The 16490-nt window shown below is 40.5% G+C and overlaps 2 long non-coding RNA genes across 2 annotated transcripts; both read right to left on the reverse strand.

The window, feature by feature from the left end:
* Positions 1-2677: 2677 nt before the first annotated feature.
* LOC124148022 lies at positions 2678-4592 on the reverse strand. The gene is made up of 3 exons (XR_006862910.2): positions 4552-4592; positions 3504-3741; positions 2678-2834 (listed from the first exon to the last, which is right to left on the reverse strand). It is a non-coding gene; the product is annotated as an uncharacterized LOC124148022 (long non-coding RNA).
* A 6498-nt stretch (positions 4593-11090) lies between these two features.
* LOC124148023 lies at positions 11091-13723 on the reverse strand. Its single transcript, XR_006862911.2, has 3 exons — positions 13665-13723; positions 12632-12880; positions 11091-11223 (listed from the first exon to the last, which is right to left on the reverse strand). It is a non-coding gene; the product is annotated as an uncharacterized LOC124148023 (long non-coding RNA).
* Positions 13724-16490: the final 2767 nt, after the last annotated feature.

Genomic DNA, 16490 nt, shown 5'->3' on the forward strand with positions numbered 1-16490 from the left:
TGTGCAGACTGCAAAGGTGACCAAGTGTCCGCAATGTATGCCCATGAATCTAAATTCTATACATACAATAATATATCATATCATGAGGCAAAACAATTAGTTCCAACTCCATCCCAAACCACTGCTGCTAAAACCTATTATGCCACAGTCTCTTCTCCAGCGCCTGCCATGAAAGATCCTACCATTTCAACGTCTTGCCAGACAACCTTATTTTGGGTGACTGACAAGCAGATCACCCAGGATGATATCCCTCAAACACGTCAAGCAGAGTCACAAATCTCAACGTCAGCTTCACAGACCGAGATTACACATTGTAATGAACAAGAACAAGTAACAGAAATTGAAAATTCCAGGACAATACCCATCTGACTAAAAAGGAGAAAAAAATTAAGAAAAGGGCCAGGGCCCTCCATTTGGAGGAGCCTTCTTCTTTGCCACCCCCCGTGGAGGTTCACAATCCGTTTGGACCTCTTGAGATGGAGGTAACACCTTCACCTCGCTCAAGATCACCAGTGGAGTCCCCATGAGCTCCTGCAATATAATTCAGTGGAACTGCAGAGGAAATAAGAATATTCTTTTATGATTTACAGTTAGAAATACAAGATATTCAGCCGTCAGCATTTTGTATTCAGGAAACATATCTAAAAATGCCGATCAGTTTGATATAAGACAGTATAATTCATATAATTTCTTCTCACCTATCGGGCTTGTCACAACGAAGACCCGAGTTCGATTTCCCACATGGGTACAATGTGTGAAGCCCATTTCCGGTGTCCCCCGCCGCGATATTGCTGGAATATTGCTAAAATCAGCGTAAAACCATACTCACTCACATTCTCACAATTAGGAGCTAAAGCAACTGGAGGGTCATCAGTTTGGGCGAGGCAGGGTGTCATCCAGAGTCCTGTTCTTCTAAATACTAACTTCAATCTGCTGATGTTCGTGTAACTACACTTTGTCTTCACTTTATGCTCACTCTATGTTCCTCCATCTTCTGATCTCAATCACACTGAACTTCAGGCGCTGTATCATGACCAGCTCCCCAAGCACTGTCTCATTATGGGCGACTTAAATGGCCGTTTCTGATCCAATACAAATATTCTGTGATGAACTGACTAAAATAGTTGATACCTCTATTCCTACGTCCTCTGCAAAACCTCACATCCGTAACCCTTGGTTTAACAATGACTGCAAACAAGCTGGGAAGGCAAGGAAAGAGTGAGTGAGTGAGTTGGGTTTTAACGCCGCTTTTAACAGTATTCCAGTTATATCGCGGCGTGTCAACTTAATGTGGGAGGAAAGCCCGAAGTGATGCAGGTCTCAGACGTTTACCACTTCGGTGAAACCCACGAGCACGGGTATGGTGCTGACAAACCTAGAAACATAATCGGGGCGAACCGGGATTCGAACCCACAATCATAGGTTCAGGCGTGCCGAAGGGACGCAACTCTGCACAGCGAATCGCGGCGCCTTAGACGACTGGGCCACCCGTGCCCCGGCAAGGAAAGAGGATGAACGCTATTTCCGTCGCCATCCTATGGCGCATAATATTACTTGAATAAATTTAAAAAATTAAAAGCTAAAGCCAGGCTAACAATTAAACAAACAAAACGCCAATCTTGGCAAAATTATGTTTCTAAAATAAATTCACCCACACCCATGTCCAAAGTGTGGAACATGATTCAGAAAGTTAAAGGTAAGGGTTCTAAATCTATCATCCGTCATCTTACGGACGGGGACGACCTTCCCGCCTTCCATATTCTTGCTGTCAGATTTCATCGTGGATGATAGATGGTAGTGTCAGATTAAGAGTATTGGCTTTTGTCTGGTGGACGATGGTTTCCTCCATAGCTATACTGTGTTGTGTATATTATCACAGGGCACAGACCTCAGTAAAAGGTATTGAAATTGATGGTACACGGATATGGTCTATTTGATACGGTACTGGAATATCGATATTATCAGGATTACTGTTATGCAGGCCCTTGATGCGAACATGACTTGATTTGCCGGAACTGATTGAATTGGTGTGTGAGTGAGTGAATATACCAGCACTATTCCCGCTATATGTGAATAATCGAGGACCAGACAATCGTGTGATTGATATCATGTTTCTTTACATTATACACAGTGTAACAAATAAATGTTTTTGTTCACACATACAACTATATGGTTCAAAATACGGTCGGTGATCAAGGTGTGTGTCAGCCATGTGCTTGTCGTAAAAGGCGACTAACGGGATCGGGTGGTCAGGCTCGCTGACTTGGTTGATGCATGTCGTTGATCCCATTTACGTGGATCGATGCTCATGATATTAATCACTGGATTGTCTGGTCCAGATTCGATTATTTACAGACCGCCGTCATGTAGCTGGAATATTGCTGAGTGCGGCGTTAAACAACAATCCAACCAACCAACTACATCTGAAAGCACCATCGAATGATTGTCAGTTTCACTAAAGTAGTAAACATCCTCGAGATGACACATTGTGATATAACTGAAATACTGTTCTGACCCAATTCCTTCATTTGAATATAAATGTCGTACTGCTAATTAAGCCGCCTCAAAATATACCTATCCATTCTAAAGAATTCAAAACGGATACATACACGTTTCTTTTCGTCCGAGTTGACACACGAAAGAGTTTCAGCCGTGGAAATAATTAAACACTTAAATCTTTTTTATGAATGTATGAAATATTTATTTGTGATAAAAGTATAAAATGTTATAAAATCGGTGCGACAGAATAATGGCATTATACGACCATCGCCTGTAACCATATTTGTAGATCGATGCTTGAATCTGGATCCTCGTAGTCAGTGGGTTGTTGAACACTTAAGGAAAAGAAAAAAATGTTTTATGTAACCATTCTTGAAAAGTACATTTGATATATGGATGAGAGGTTCAACAGCCATTGCTTTAAAAGTGTATATTCAATTGAATCAAAGGTGCACATTATGTAAAGTATAAATTAATGTTATTAAAATCGCGTTCATTCAAGCGGAACCATTCCCATTATGATCTTCCGGATTAACAGGGTGAGGTGAGGTGAGGTGAAATAGGGTTTAACGTGCAAAAGCCTTTACGAGACGGTACTTGGTGTTACCCTGCCTAGCGCTCGGCATTAAGGGGCTAAACCCCCCCCCCCCCCCCCCCCCCCCCCCCCCCCACACACACACACACACACACACACACACACACTCACACTCACATTCACACACGTCGCAATATAAGTACTCAATATAAGTGCCAAAATGTTCAATGCGACGTTGAACATAATTTCACCTCACCTTACTCGATCCAATTTTGCTACCTCTTACGACAAGCAGTGCTTGGGAAATATTATAAGCAGGGTCCCATTCGGGACCTTCCGAAAGAGTTGAATGCAAGAAAGATGTTTGAGGACGAGACATATGTCGTGTGATCTGCGGCCCTCGACACAGAGGGAGAAACATGTCCTCAAAAGAAATCACCAACAACTGTCTGTACCAAATGTTTCGTACCTTATTCAGCACTCTGACATCCAGTAGTAGTGGTTGGCACGTGCAGATGGTTGGCTCTTAGCCGAAGAACCAATAGGGTTGATATGAATAGAAATCATCGTCATAGAAGTCGTCGAAGTCATCATAGATATCGTCATAAAAATCATCACCATATCCATAGTAAGGTAGATAGAACGCCGTCGTCTTAGCAACAGTGATGAGGAGGAAAACCAAGATTTGTCCAAGCATTTTGTTTTTTCTGAAACATTTACATGAATTGTATATGCAAGTGTATAATATATATACTTACTACCACTTCGAATATGCCTCTGTAATGCAAGCACGGAAAAAGTGTTGTGTTTACTTCCCAAAATTACATTCAGTTCAGTGAAAGAAATAATGCCATTGAACGTTATTGTTAACAGATATACTTAAAGCCTAAGTGAAGTGTTTTGTTGTCGTGCTATTCTGATTGACATGGCCTTTTTATAGTATCAACTCATCTTATTGAATAACCCGATTTCAAGTTAGGATGGAGTATCAAACGAGAATGTCTGTAATGATATCGATACTAGTATTAATAGGCATCATTGCTTTTGTATTTGATATTTTATCAACTAATACTGGAAAGGAACATTTTGATGTATGAGGGAATATTCATAGTTATTATTCAGAATGTACACATGCATGGTGAGGGAAGCATTGTTGGTTTTTGTGTGTATGTGTGTTGGGAGGGGGATTCCTTTATCTAATAAATAATGTATCCCCTGTCGAACTGAAAAGACATACATATGCCTTCATTGTAGGAAAAGACATTATGTGCCTCAAACAAAAATGCCATAATTTGTTTCGTAGCCTCCCTGCTTCCCCTACCCCAAGCCATCTTTGTCTTTCTCTTCCTCTTACAAAATACAATATTTTCTTCTGAAGGAGACGCATATGGTACACATGTCCAACTGACATAAAATCATTATTAACTCATAATAAGCGCATAACGTATTTACTCACGAATATATATGTATACAAACATATTTCGTACTGATGACATAATATAAAATAAAATACTCACACGTATTGTAGTCTCGACACTTTGGCACAGACTGTTGTCTTGGCCACTCATAGCACTTGTGATGTTATATACCATTTAGAGAAAATACTATGCTAATTATGCACAAACAACAAAGTACTAAATCCACATTGACCCTCAGGGATGGATCCTGTCCCGGTACATAAACCTTCATTTGAATCCTCACACGGGAGAGAGTCTGACATATTTGTTGTATAGATTTACATTGTAGCAACAAAATATGATAAAATGTCATGGTGACGCAATAACCCAGGTACATCTTCTGGATTTTATAATTGCATTTCTTATTCCTACAGTGGAAAATGTTATCCCGTTTTTGTTTCACAATCAATTATCATATAACAGGTTGGTATTGCCTGTATTAAAAGATGAGGCATCAATCATAAAAAAACACTGGCTGGACATTGTATTATGTTTTATTGTCCTATCGTCTGGACCACGAATACCTTTGTGCATTCCACAAGATGATCATTTACCCTTTACCTACAGGCACATTCCTGTCACTTTTCTGAGTGCATTTCAACACTCAACAAGTCTCAACGCTGGTCAACATGCATGGCTTGGGACATTTATGTCAACAACAGAAATGACCATATGTATATATAGATAGTCATACAACTTGTATTCAGATGATAAACATGATCGACGCTTTCTTTACCCAGGGAAGTGTGTGGGTGTGGGTGTGGGTGTAGATTTGTTTGAGCCATGCTCAGCGGAACAATTTAAAAAATGGTCATAACATGAGGACATATTATGTCATTCCAGGATTTTCAGCAGCACACTTCTTCCTATTAAATCCTATATTTTGTATCACCAAATTTCAATTTAATGTACAATATCGTGTATTTTGGGCTTGATTGCACCATACATACAGTTGAACTGTGGCATTTGAACATTTAGTTAAGTAGCAATGCAGTTTTTCTGTGCAGACAGGTACGATGTCACTTGGGCAGCAAACGGTATGTGTGTAAACTTTTCAAAGATTTAATGTCACTAACTGATGGAAATGAATAAGGGAACACATAGTTTTAGACACAGTAAAATGATATGGTGTCATGTGTTCCAAGCCTGGTCTTCCAAATATGCGTTGGAAACAATGCACACAAGTACATCTCAACATTTGAGTCTAACATGTGTTGAATGACAGTAGAGCTTCTTTCCCTATGCTTTTCATTGTTCCCTTATTGTATAAATCCGTTTCCATCAGTATATATGCTATCAAAGTTGAATAGAATATTATGTAAATTAACTATGTTTTCATTCAGGGAACGGATTGTCATAAAATACCCACTGAAGTAGATAAGAATTTATAAGTTGCATAATCACAAGAAGGTCCATTTGTACGATTCCGATTATATCGATCTATTTATGAATCACTATCAAATAAATATTGATAACACCAGGGGTCAGGTGTACACGAAAAGGTGTGTGTGTCGTGCCCAATCGAAGGCGGTTTCAATGGGCTCTTTTTTTCTAGTTCAGGTGGGTAAATCAGTGAACGGTAATTGGCTATTTGACCGTTATTGAATTATATGAGATCATCGACATACCTGAAGCTTAAGTTAAACTCCTTGGCCAAATTCCCTTGTTTTCATTTTTGCCAACGCGAGCAGAAATTTCTATTTATATGCAAAACCACTCATTTATTTATTGACCAAATGATTTTGTTCAATGCCATGGCTTTATGAGTTATAGCCTTTGATATTCTGTTTGCAGTTGTCGTTATTTCACAGTCACGTGAAGTAAAGGAACAGCACCTCCAACGGTGTCAGTACTATGAAACGCTATTGCATTTTCAGCACAATGGTCTTGAGTTTCTGCAACAACAAAGGAGTTCTCTCGTTTCGCAAAAGTCGCAGTTTCGATTTACGAGATCATTCCCCGTGAAAGTCACTGAAATATTGCTTGAATATTGTTTAAAAGGAGTAAAACAGCTCTCCCGCGTCACATAGGATATATTCCCCTTTTCGTGTCATATAACATGTTTATTTCATCGAGTGATCTGACAAAGTGGATATTTTCCTGAACGGCACAGATCACGGGATGAAATATACATGTTTTTTAACAAGAAAAGAGACAAAAATCCGTTTTAATTTTTTTCCCTGATGCGTGTAAATTAAATTTATTTCAAACATTTGTCGGATATTTGTTCATTACCATGTAGTGATTCTATACGGATATTTCCATTAAACTATTTGTTAATACATAAGCAAAATAATCAACTGAGTTGATTTTATATCATCTACTGACTTGTAATCCCAAGGGAGGCATTTTGCGGACACTATTACAGCCAATGCCATTTTTGGTCTACCAGGCACTCAACGACATTGCTTCAGAATCCCAGAAGCATTACACTCAGTGTATCCTTTTTACCTGATATTGGATTTGTCATGCCCAATTCATACTTGGCGAAGATAAGTGTGGCTCTCAGTTCTGAGCTGAACAGGATGATGAATGGTTATTTGTCTGAAGAATGTCTATTTACTGCTATTTATTGCTCACCCTCACCTTCCAAATTTTTCCCTTCAGGTTTCATCGTGGATGATAGATAGTATTGTCAGATTAAGAGTATTGTCTTTTGTCTGTGGACGATGGTGTCCTCCATAGCTATACTGTGTTGTGTGTATATCACAGGGCACAGACCTCTGTCAGTAAAACGTATTGACACCGATGGCACGCGGATATGATCTATCTTACATTTTTCACATCACATGCATTTTCATTACACCTATATATCTTACGTTTTTCACAGCACGTGCATTTTCGTTCCTACGCAATGCTATGATATACCTCTTTAAATAAACTGGTGACAGCTTGACATGCCCTGCACTGAAAGTCGCTTTCGTTTGTGAAAACAAAGCGATACAACACTTTCCATAATCATAAGAAATCCAAATAAGAAGTCCATTGTACGATTCCGACTATATGATGACCATGTGTTTTGGAATCACTATCAAAAAGTGATGACACCAAGTGTTCGGGAAAAGGTGAGCGTATCCTGACCCAACGGTGGCACCCGTCACACACACATGCAAAGGCAAGTAAATTGTTCACCGAACATAACACAGGAACACACGGTACAGTATCAATCTACTGACTGGACATTGATTGATTTATTACTGCCTTTACGTGTGGACCGTGGGTACATTCGTCAAGATGACCAGTTAGGCCCAAAGACGTATTTTTGTCCCTGACAGCTTTTCAGCGCTCAGTACGGCAAACCACAGGTCATCTTGCATGGCTAGGGATATTTATGGCAACAACGCAAATGACCAAACGAATAAACAGATGCGCTTTATGAGTATTGGTGTATATGAGTATTTGATGTAAGTGAATATCACATGTCCGCTTCTTCGGAGCTTACAAATGTTGGTAACTAATATGGAGTGAGTGAGAGTGAGTGAGTGAGTGGATGGGTGAGTGAGTGAGTGAGTGAGTGAGTGAGTGAGTGAGTGAGTGAGGCGAATTTTGGATTCAAGCCAATCAGGGATTCTGGCACTCCTAAGGAACGAAACTCTGCTGGGGTGACCTATACCCCTCCCTAACCCCGTACCTCCCGAGAGTTCGACAAAGACTTCATAGTTATGTATAATGTTTTTTCTTTCAACGATGCAGTTTTTAGCGGGTTTTTAAAAAAACAAAAACAAAAAAACAACACGTGTTAAGCAACGAAAAAAGCAGTGTAAGTGCTTACTGTAGAGACCGAGGCACAATCAGTGCCGTGTATGTACATGGTTTTACCGTGACATGACCTGACCTATACGCCTTAATGCAGCCACGGCGTGAATCGTTCTTCGCGCTATCAACCTCGTGTTTCATACATGTATGTCTTCGCGAGCAGTCAGATCAAATGAAATAGTACAAGACATCGGAATTGCAAGTGAGAATCCGTTTTCTAAGCACTTAAATTCACGGATGAACACTGATTACATATAGTAAAGCATTTTATAACGTTGAATTGCTATGACATTTATCCAGATTGCGATGTTAAGAAGATCAAGAAAGTACCGCGCAAAAGAAAGTATACACTTAAAAACTGGATTTGACCAAACAATTACAAACGTTACATTACACCGAAATACTGCAAACTGAGGGTCCACAACACATACCCCTATTAAATAATTACCTCACCATCGAACAACCGTTGTTTCATTTTTAGTCATCATCATACATTGGTGTATGCTTTCTCTTCCACGGCAGTTTATATAGAAGCTGTAGTTTTCAATCTGGCGGAAGTTTTATAATTATGACACGGGTCGGCCATTTAATATCCCACGGGTTTGGGAGCGGGAGTCGATCATTTCAACCCAAAGACTAATTATTTGTTTAAAAAACATCTAAATGTTACAAATTATTGGCTTTTTAATTCGTTCACTAGTCCAGCTTGTTTTAAACACCATGGAATTGTGTCTGGGAACAAAATCATATCAGTAGTTATCGCCTTTTAGGCCTCTGTTTGTGCGTAACGTTATTTCATGGTCACATGATCAGTTGGAAGAATACACTTTTGTTATAAGAAAGAAACAACCACGTCGCACATGCAACGTTGTCACAACTGTATAACACCGTGATCACACCAACAAAATATCCCAACAATGTTAGCACAATGATATTGGTTCCAGAACTACAAGGGGCGGTCGGGTAGCCTAGTGGTCATGCCGAAGACCCGGGTTCGATTCCCGACATGGGTACAATGTGTGAAGCCCATTTCTGGTGTCCCCCGCCGTGATATTTCTGGAATATTGCTAAAAGCGGCGTAAAACCATACTCACTCACTCACTCACTCACTCCAGAACTACAAAGGGGCATTAAGAATTTTGTTTAAAGCAGCGTTCCCTGGTCTCCCAAAAGACCAGAGTTCGATGCTACAGATTCCTGGTGATCTTTCCTATGATATTGAGCAGCTTGAAGATAGCAACGGGTTCGTCTTTAGCTATATGATTTTTCCAATAACTAAACACAAACTTTGTTTTGATAGTGTTATTGCTAAAAGATTGACGGAAAGACGAGAAGACTGACTGTCGTTGTCGGTGCTGTTTAGATTCCAGATACTGGACAGAACTTAGCACCTAAACAACTGCAAGGTTAGACTACCTTATATTTTCAATTTGATAGACATACACTCAATAAGGAAACTACTGCGTGAATAACTAAACTGATTTTAGAAGATGGTACACTTGTTAGACAAACTTGCTGTCATTTTTTATAACGTATTGAAATCGAAGGTACACGGGTATGGTCTATTTGATATGATCCTGGAATATCAATATTATCAGGATTACTGTTATGCAGGCCCTTGATCCGAATATGACTTGATTTGCCGGAACTGATTGGTTCCAGATAAGGTCGCTGATCAAGGTGTGTGTCAGCCTTGTCCTATGACATTGGTTTGAATCCCAGGTTGGCATTGTTTATGATTCTGTTGTGTATATTGTCACAGGGAACAGACCTCTGTCAGTACAACGTATTGCAATTAATGGTACACGGATATACGGAAATGTCGAAAGTGTCAATATCACAAGCACCTGATGCAAACATGATTTAATTTGTCGGGAGTGAGTGAGTAAGTGAGTGGATGATTTTAGGAATAATTGAAAACCCTTGATTCTCACCATCCTTGATATGATGGTGGGTGAGTGTATAGATGAGTGAGTGAGATTTTCCGGTTTTACGCTTCGTTTAGCAACACTCCAGCAACATAATGCAGGTTTGATGTAAGTGAACTTCAGCAACGGTATAGCTTACATAATACATACACATTTTTGTACATAACTATGTTGTCATTTCTCGTATTAAACTCCACCTCTCTAATTGGCTAGTCGCCGTCTTGTACAACTATGCCATACACGTCGGTCGGCGGTCCTAAACGGACATCATGACGTGTTTCATATGACGTCATCTCACTGTCACGTCATAAATGACCTGGGCCGACTTGCACAAAGCGATCTTAGCGCTAGGACTATTGTAAGCCTATGGGAGTTACGATCTTCTTAGCGCTAAGATCACTTTGTGCAAGTGGGCCCTGTACAAATGTGTGGAAAGACCGATCTGATATTATAACACAGACATATCTCAATTTATTATCCAAAACATGGATGAGATCAAGCAATTAAATTGCATCACAATGGCCTGCAGACGTCACAATCAAATGACATCGCTTATGGCTCTGCTACTGAAACTGTCAGCAGACCTTTTTACACTTAATACTGTCTACAATGTGAAAACGTTAGAAGAATGATGTTAGATGATAAATAAAATCTCACCCTCGTGTCATTTGACATCAAGCCTCGGTTTTTTTTCCACTTTAATCAACTCGTGTTGATATATTTGATATCAAAAGACACTCGGGTGAGATGCTCTATATGTACCACCTGATGATAATTCGTTTTTGTGTGACTTCCCGAGTGTACGGGATTTTAGAGCAGAATGTTCGTGTACATCCAAAGACCGTCCATGCCGTGAAGCAACCGATAATTAATGACAGGGTTGCAGCTGTGCAAAATAATTACACACACCAGATGTTTTAAGAAAGTATGAAATATTTATTAAAATCAGTGCGACAGAATAATGACATCACACCTCGGAGTTCAGCCACACCTGTAGGTCGATGCTTGAGCTGAATACTCGTAGTCTGTAATAGCGTTGCTGAGAACTCTAAAACAAAAGGATAAAATGTTTAGGTCATAAGTTATTATAACAGCATTATTTTTGTTGCATAAAGTGAAGAAGGAAGTTTCAGAGATATTTATTTAATTAAAAAATTCTTATGACGCCACAAACGTATTAAAGTAATACATTTAAACAACGTTGACCTGGACGATACCGTTCCCGATGAAATCGTCCTGATTAAGAATTATGGTTGTAATGTCTTTTACTTACAGACGTTAAAGGCGTGTCTGGCCATGGATTAACGAGTTTTACTGATAGAGAAATGAAGCAGGTTCAATGCATATATAAACTTTAGCAAAAAATGTTCGCTTCATTCAGGGCAATAATGAATTACCTGAAGTAAGTATTTACAAATCTAACGACCTCTAATAAGGAGTTAGTGAGTGAATGTTGGTAAACAAAGGCGGCCTGTAAATAATCAAGACTGGTCTAGAAAAAAGTGGTTGATAATAATAATAATACGTGGTAATAATCCTTCGGGGCACGAAGTCACGAATAGGTCCTCAGCAACATGTGCTTGCTGTAAAAGGCGACTATGCTTGTCATAAAAGGCGACTAACGAGATCTGTTGGTCAGGCTCGCTGACTTGGTTGATGCATGTAATCGTATCCCAGTTGCGTGGATGGATTCTCATGATATATATCACTGGATTGTCTGGTCCAGATTCGATTATTTACAGACCGCCGCCATGTCGCTGGAATATTGCTGAGTGCGGCGTTAAACAACAAACAAACTAAATCACTAAATCACAGAGTTTGATCATCACCAGCCGATCCCACTAAGACGTCCCATGGTACAACATTTAAATGGACCCGTAAAGACCCGGGTTAGAATTGGTCTTCAGCAACCCATGATGCTTGCTGTAAAAGGCGACTATGCTTGTCGTAATTAGAGGCGACTAAAGGGATCAAGAGGTCAGGCTTGCTGACATGATTGCTGATGCATGTCATCGTATCCCAATTGCGTGGATTGATGCTCACAATCAATCAATCAATGTTTTATTCCAACAAACCACCATAGGTCAATCACTGGATTGTCTGGTCCAGCCTCGATTATTTACAGACCGCCGTCATGTTGCTGGTATATTGCTGAGTGCGGAGTCAAACAACAAACAAACAAAACATTTAAATGTTGGGCATCTATTCTCACCCGGCACCCGATCTCTGTATGCAGGGTAAATATTTGAAGACAATATAAACGAGGCTTCTTCGGGCAGACATGGATAATATTCTACTCACATTTTGACAATCAGATATGTAAATCTTTTTAAATATATGTTCGACATCAGAATCAGTTTTGTGCATCAAGGAATGATATAAATATCCCTCATTAGTGTTGAGTAGTATATGTTAAAACAGACATCACCAACAATCCCATTCAAGATGATAGGTACCTTGTTCAGCATTGATAGTCGGGGTTGAAGCTGGCCCTTGATCAGTCTCAGTCGGAATAATACCAAAAGGGGTTGTAATAGTTGAACTGTTGTTGATAGTATGGATAATACTGATCGCCCCAGTCATTTCCATAGCCATATCCATAGCCATATCCAGTGTATGCGTATGGGTTGTAGTACGGTTGATAGAACGCTGTCACCATAGCAACAGCTATCAGTAGGAAGACGATGATTTTCTCAAGCATTTTTCTTAAAATAGATACAGGAAATATACATGAATACGGACAGCATGACTAAGTACTAAAGGACGTAATTTTGGAGTGAGTAATTGGGTTTAACGTCGTGTTTTAACAGTATTCCAGTTATATCACGGCATGTCAGCTCAATGTGGGAGGAAAGCCCATAGTGAAGTTTACCTCTTTGGTGAAACCAACGATAACGTGTATGGTGCTGACAAACTTTGAAGCATAATCGGAGAGGACCGGGATTCGAACCCAGAATCATAAAGTTTGGGCGTGCAGACGACTCGGCTACCCGTGCCACCACAAACCACCCACCCCCATAATTTTGCGAATACTTAAGAATTAATTTAATTAATTTTTGTGTTTATAAAAGTATCAATATAAATACCGGTTTGTACACTATAAATCCTTCAATGTGTGCACACCCGACTTTAAGCTATGGTACGTATTGTTACCCTGCCTTATGCCCGGCATTAAGGGGCTAAAGGGGGACTGGTCGGCTTGGAGTCCGCATACTGGGTCTGATTGGGATATTCATGTCAAACCACAGCGTGGTATCTCAGTGGTATAGCACTATAAAACGGGCATTAGACCGGACTAGTACACACACACACACACACACACGTGCATGCACGACGCTATATAGGCGACATTAATCCCTCACCTAGTATAATATGCATGTTGAACAAATGTCTAAGTGAAATAAAACCAATATAAAAAGCAAAACAAATAATTAATGAACATTTTTAGATGCATTATTTGCTTTAAGAATTAAAACATTATATACTCACATGTGTTGCCGTATCTTAACTTGGTACTGACCACTGACAGCGTGGGCGATGTTATATAGCATGTAGAGAAATTCCATGCTAATTATGCACACACAACAAACTAATAAACCCACGTTGCCCCTCGGGGAACGGTTGTTGTCCCACTAACAGTAATATTCGATCATCTCAAACGCCACTTGAGAGAAAGCTGAAATATGTGTCATGTAAATTATAATGTAATATCGAATTGAAATGCATGTCAAGGTGAAGCAATCCCTGGCAGGTTGTTGACGTTTCATGTTTTAAGAGCTGTACAAAAACAGCTGTATTACGTATAGTGCCGAAATCGTTCAAGTATTTGTATATACATGTTAGAAAAAAAGGTTAATATTACATATTATTATGCATGTGGTTGTCTTGAACTGCATTTTTTTAATGCATTACAGGTGAGAGGAAATGGGTTTAAACGCGTTCAAGATTGTTGCATTTATATAGCGACGTGTATGCAAATGTGTTGTGTTGTGTGTATGTGTGTGGGTGCGTGCGTGCGTACGTGCGTGCGTGCGTGCGTGCGTGCGCGCCCGGACTCATGCCGATTTTATAGTGTTTGCCTACTGAGGCATACCGTGTTGCAGTTCAGCATGAATACCCTACTCAGAACCAGTATACTGACTACAAGCTGATCAGATCTTGTTTTAGACCCTAAATGCCGAGCGCCAGGCATCATAAAAACAAGTACAATATTTTAACGTCTTTTGGTCTGATCCAGCTGGGGATCGAACCCCCGACCTTCCGCTCTCCGGGCACTCGTGAAGAGCAACCTCCTCGTGGTGAGTGCTGGGTAGCGCTAATAGCTCTTCCCCCGTGTGGAACCGGGGTAGAATATTTCCACAGCACCCCATTGCTGGTCGTAAGAGGCGACCAAAGTGGGCAGCCCGTTTGCCGTGGGTTGCGTCCCTGTGTCGGCGGAGGACGGGAGTCTGGTAGTTGAGGGCACTGGTTCCTGGAACTGTGTTCCTTTGCCCAACACACTACTTCGACCCTTACTTCGCCTAGACGGGTGGTAAGATGGGCCCGGTCTTATCAATCGGCTGGTCATGCCAGGCCCTGTGCGTAATATTGTATATGCACACGTGTGTTGTATTTTACTGTATATTTTGGCCTTGGCCGTCCATAACTTGTGTGTATTCTAACTTTTGGATTGAATACATTGCCTAGAGTCTTACGCCAGAAGGCGGTGGCTCATGGGCCAATCTGGTACTTTCGACCTCTGAGTTCTGTATGTCTTCAATTTCTTGTCATGGGCCGGACCAGCCTGGCATTTTATTTGTTCGACAAATGCAGCTATTCATGTTGTTTTTACTGGAGTATACCACCTCTGTATCCCTGATGTTTGCATGTTGGAGATCCGGTGCAGGAAAACATCGCTCTTTGTAGCACTCCATGGTGGGTGGGGAGCAGGGGTGCTGAATCAATTACTTTCATTATGGCACACAATCATTCTGGTTCAAACCGCACTGACAAGAAGAGACGTCTGGAAGCTGAGATTTTCTCATCTGACGACGATGCTTCTATTTCACGAACTTCAAATTCTTGGGCTCGGTTTATCGTAGTGGAATCACATAATCAACTACCTTTGAAAATCAATCCCTTTGCAATATCTAAAGCCATTGAAGGTATCTGTGGTGAGGTGAAGAATGTTTCACGGCTCCGGAGCGGCTCTCTTTTGGTGGAGTGTGCACGGAGACAGCAGGCTATTAATCTTTTAAAATGTACTAGCTTTGCTAACACAGAAGTTGTTGTTTCTGAACACAGAACGTTGAATTCGAGTCGAGGGATCATCCGCGACAGAGCTCGTTGCCTGGCTGAAATGTCAGAAGATGACATTTTGGAAGAACTTAAATCACAGAATGTCACATCAGTGAAACGTTTCAATAGAAAAGATGGTGAAAAATTCGTTCCAACAAATACTTATTTGTTCTCCTTTTCTCTTTCCACAATTCCACAATCTATTAAGGCGGGCTATTTTAACATCGGAGTGGAGGTGTATGTCCCCAATCCGCTCCGATGTTACAAATGTCAGAAGTTTGGGCACGGCTCCAAATCATGTGATCGTCCAACTGTTTGCCACCGTTGTGGTGGAAATCATGATGGTACAGGCTGTACAGCAGACCTGAAATGTACAAATTGTAAGGGTGAACATGTAGCATCATCTAAATCCTGTCCTTTTTGGACACGTGAAAAAGACATTTTGACAATCAAATGTCAAAACAACATCAGTTACTTTGATGCCAAAAAACTCTTTGATAGCCGGACACCTTCATCCAAACAATCTTATGCTGATGCTGCTGCTGCTGCTGCTGCTGCTGCTGCTGCTGCTGCTGTCTCTCGCCCTTCAACACGTAGATCTATAGAATGTCAGACGGACTTGACGTGGACACATTCTGAACACCCGCTGCCTCTGACTACATCATGTGACAGTCAAACAACTCATTCTGTCAGCCCAGGTGAAATGTCTCCAGATTCTATCATTGTGACTCAGGTTGTGGCCCCATCTACACCCACTCCTGATATACCAGCTACCAACAAACCATCAACTGAAATGCCCAAAAAACAAAAGAAGAAACAAAACAAGAAAATTTCTACTAAGATCCCTACTCTCACTGAAACATCTGTAGATGTTCACAATTACTTTGAGCCTCTTGAGATGGATGTCACCCCATCTTCACACCACAGCAGTGGTGACTCCTCTTCACGTTTACGTGAACGATCTCCGGTAGAACCACCATGAATCATTCGAAACTAATTCAATGGAATTGCCGAGGACTTAGGCACAATTTTAACGAA

This window comes from Haliotis rufescens, unplaced genomic scaffold (assembly GCF_023055435.1).
Source record: "Haliotis rufescens isolate VD_foot unplaced genomic scaffold, xgHalRufe1.0.p SCAF_10, whole genome shotgun sequence".
Classification (NCBI taxonomy): domain Eukaryota; kingdom Metazoa; phylum Mollusca; class Gastropoda; order Lepetellida; family Haliotidae; genus Haliotis; species Haliotis rufescens.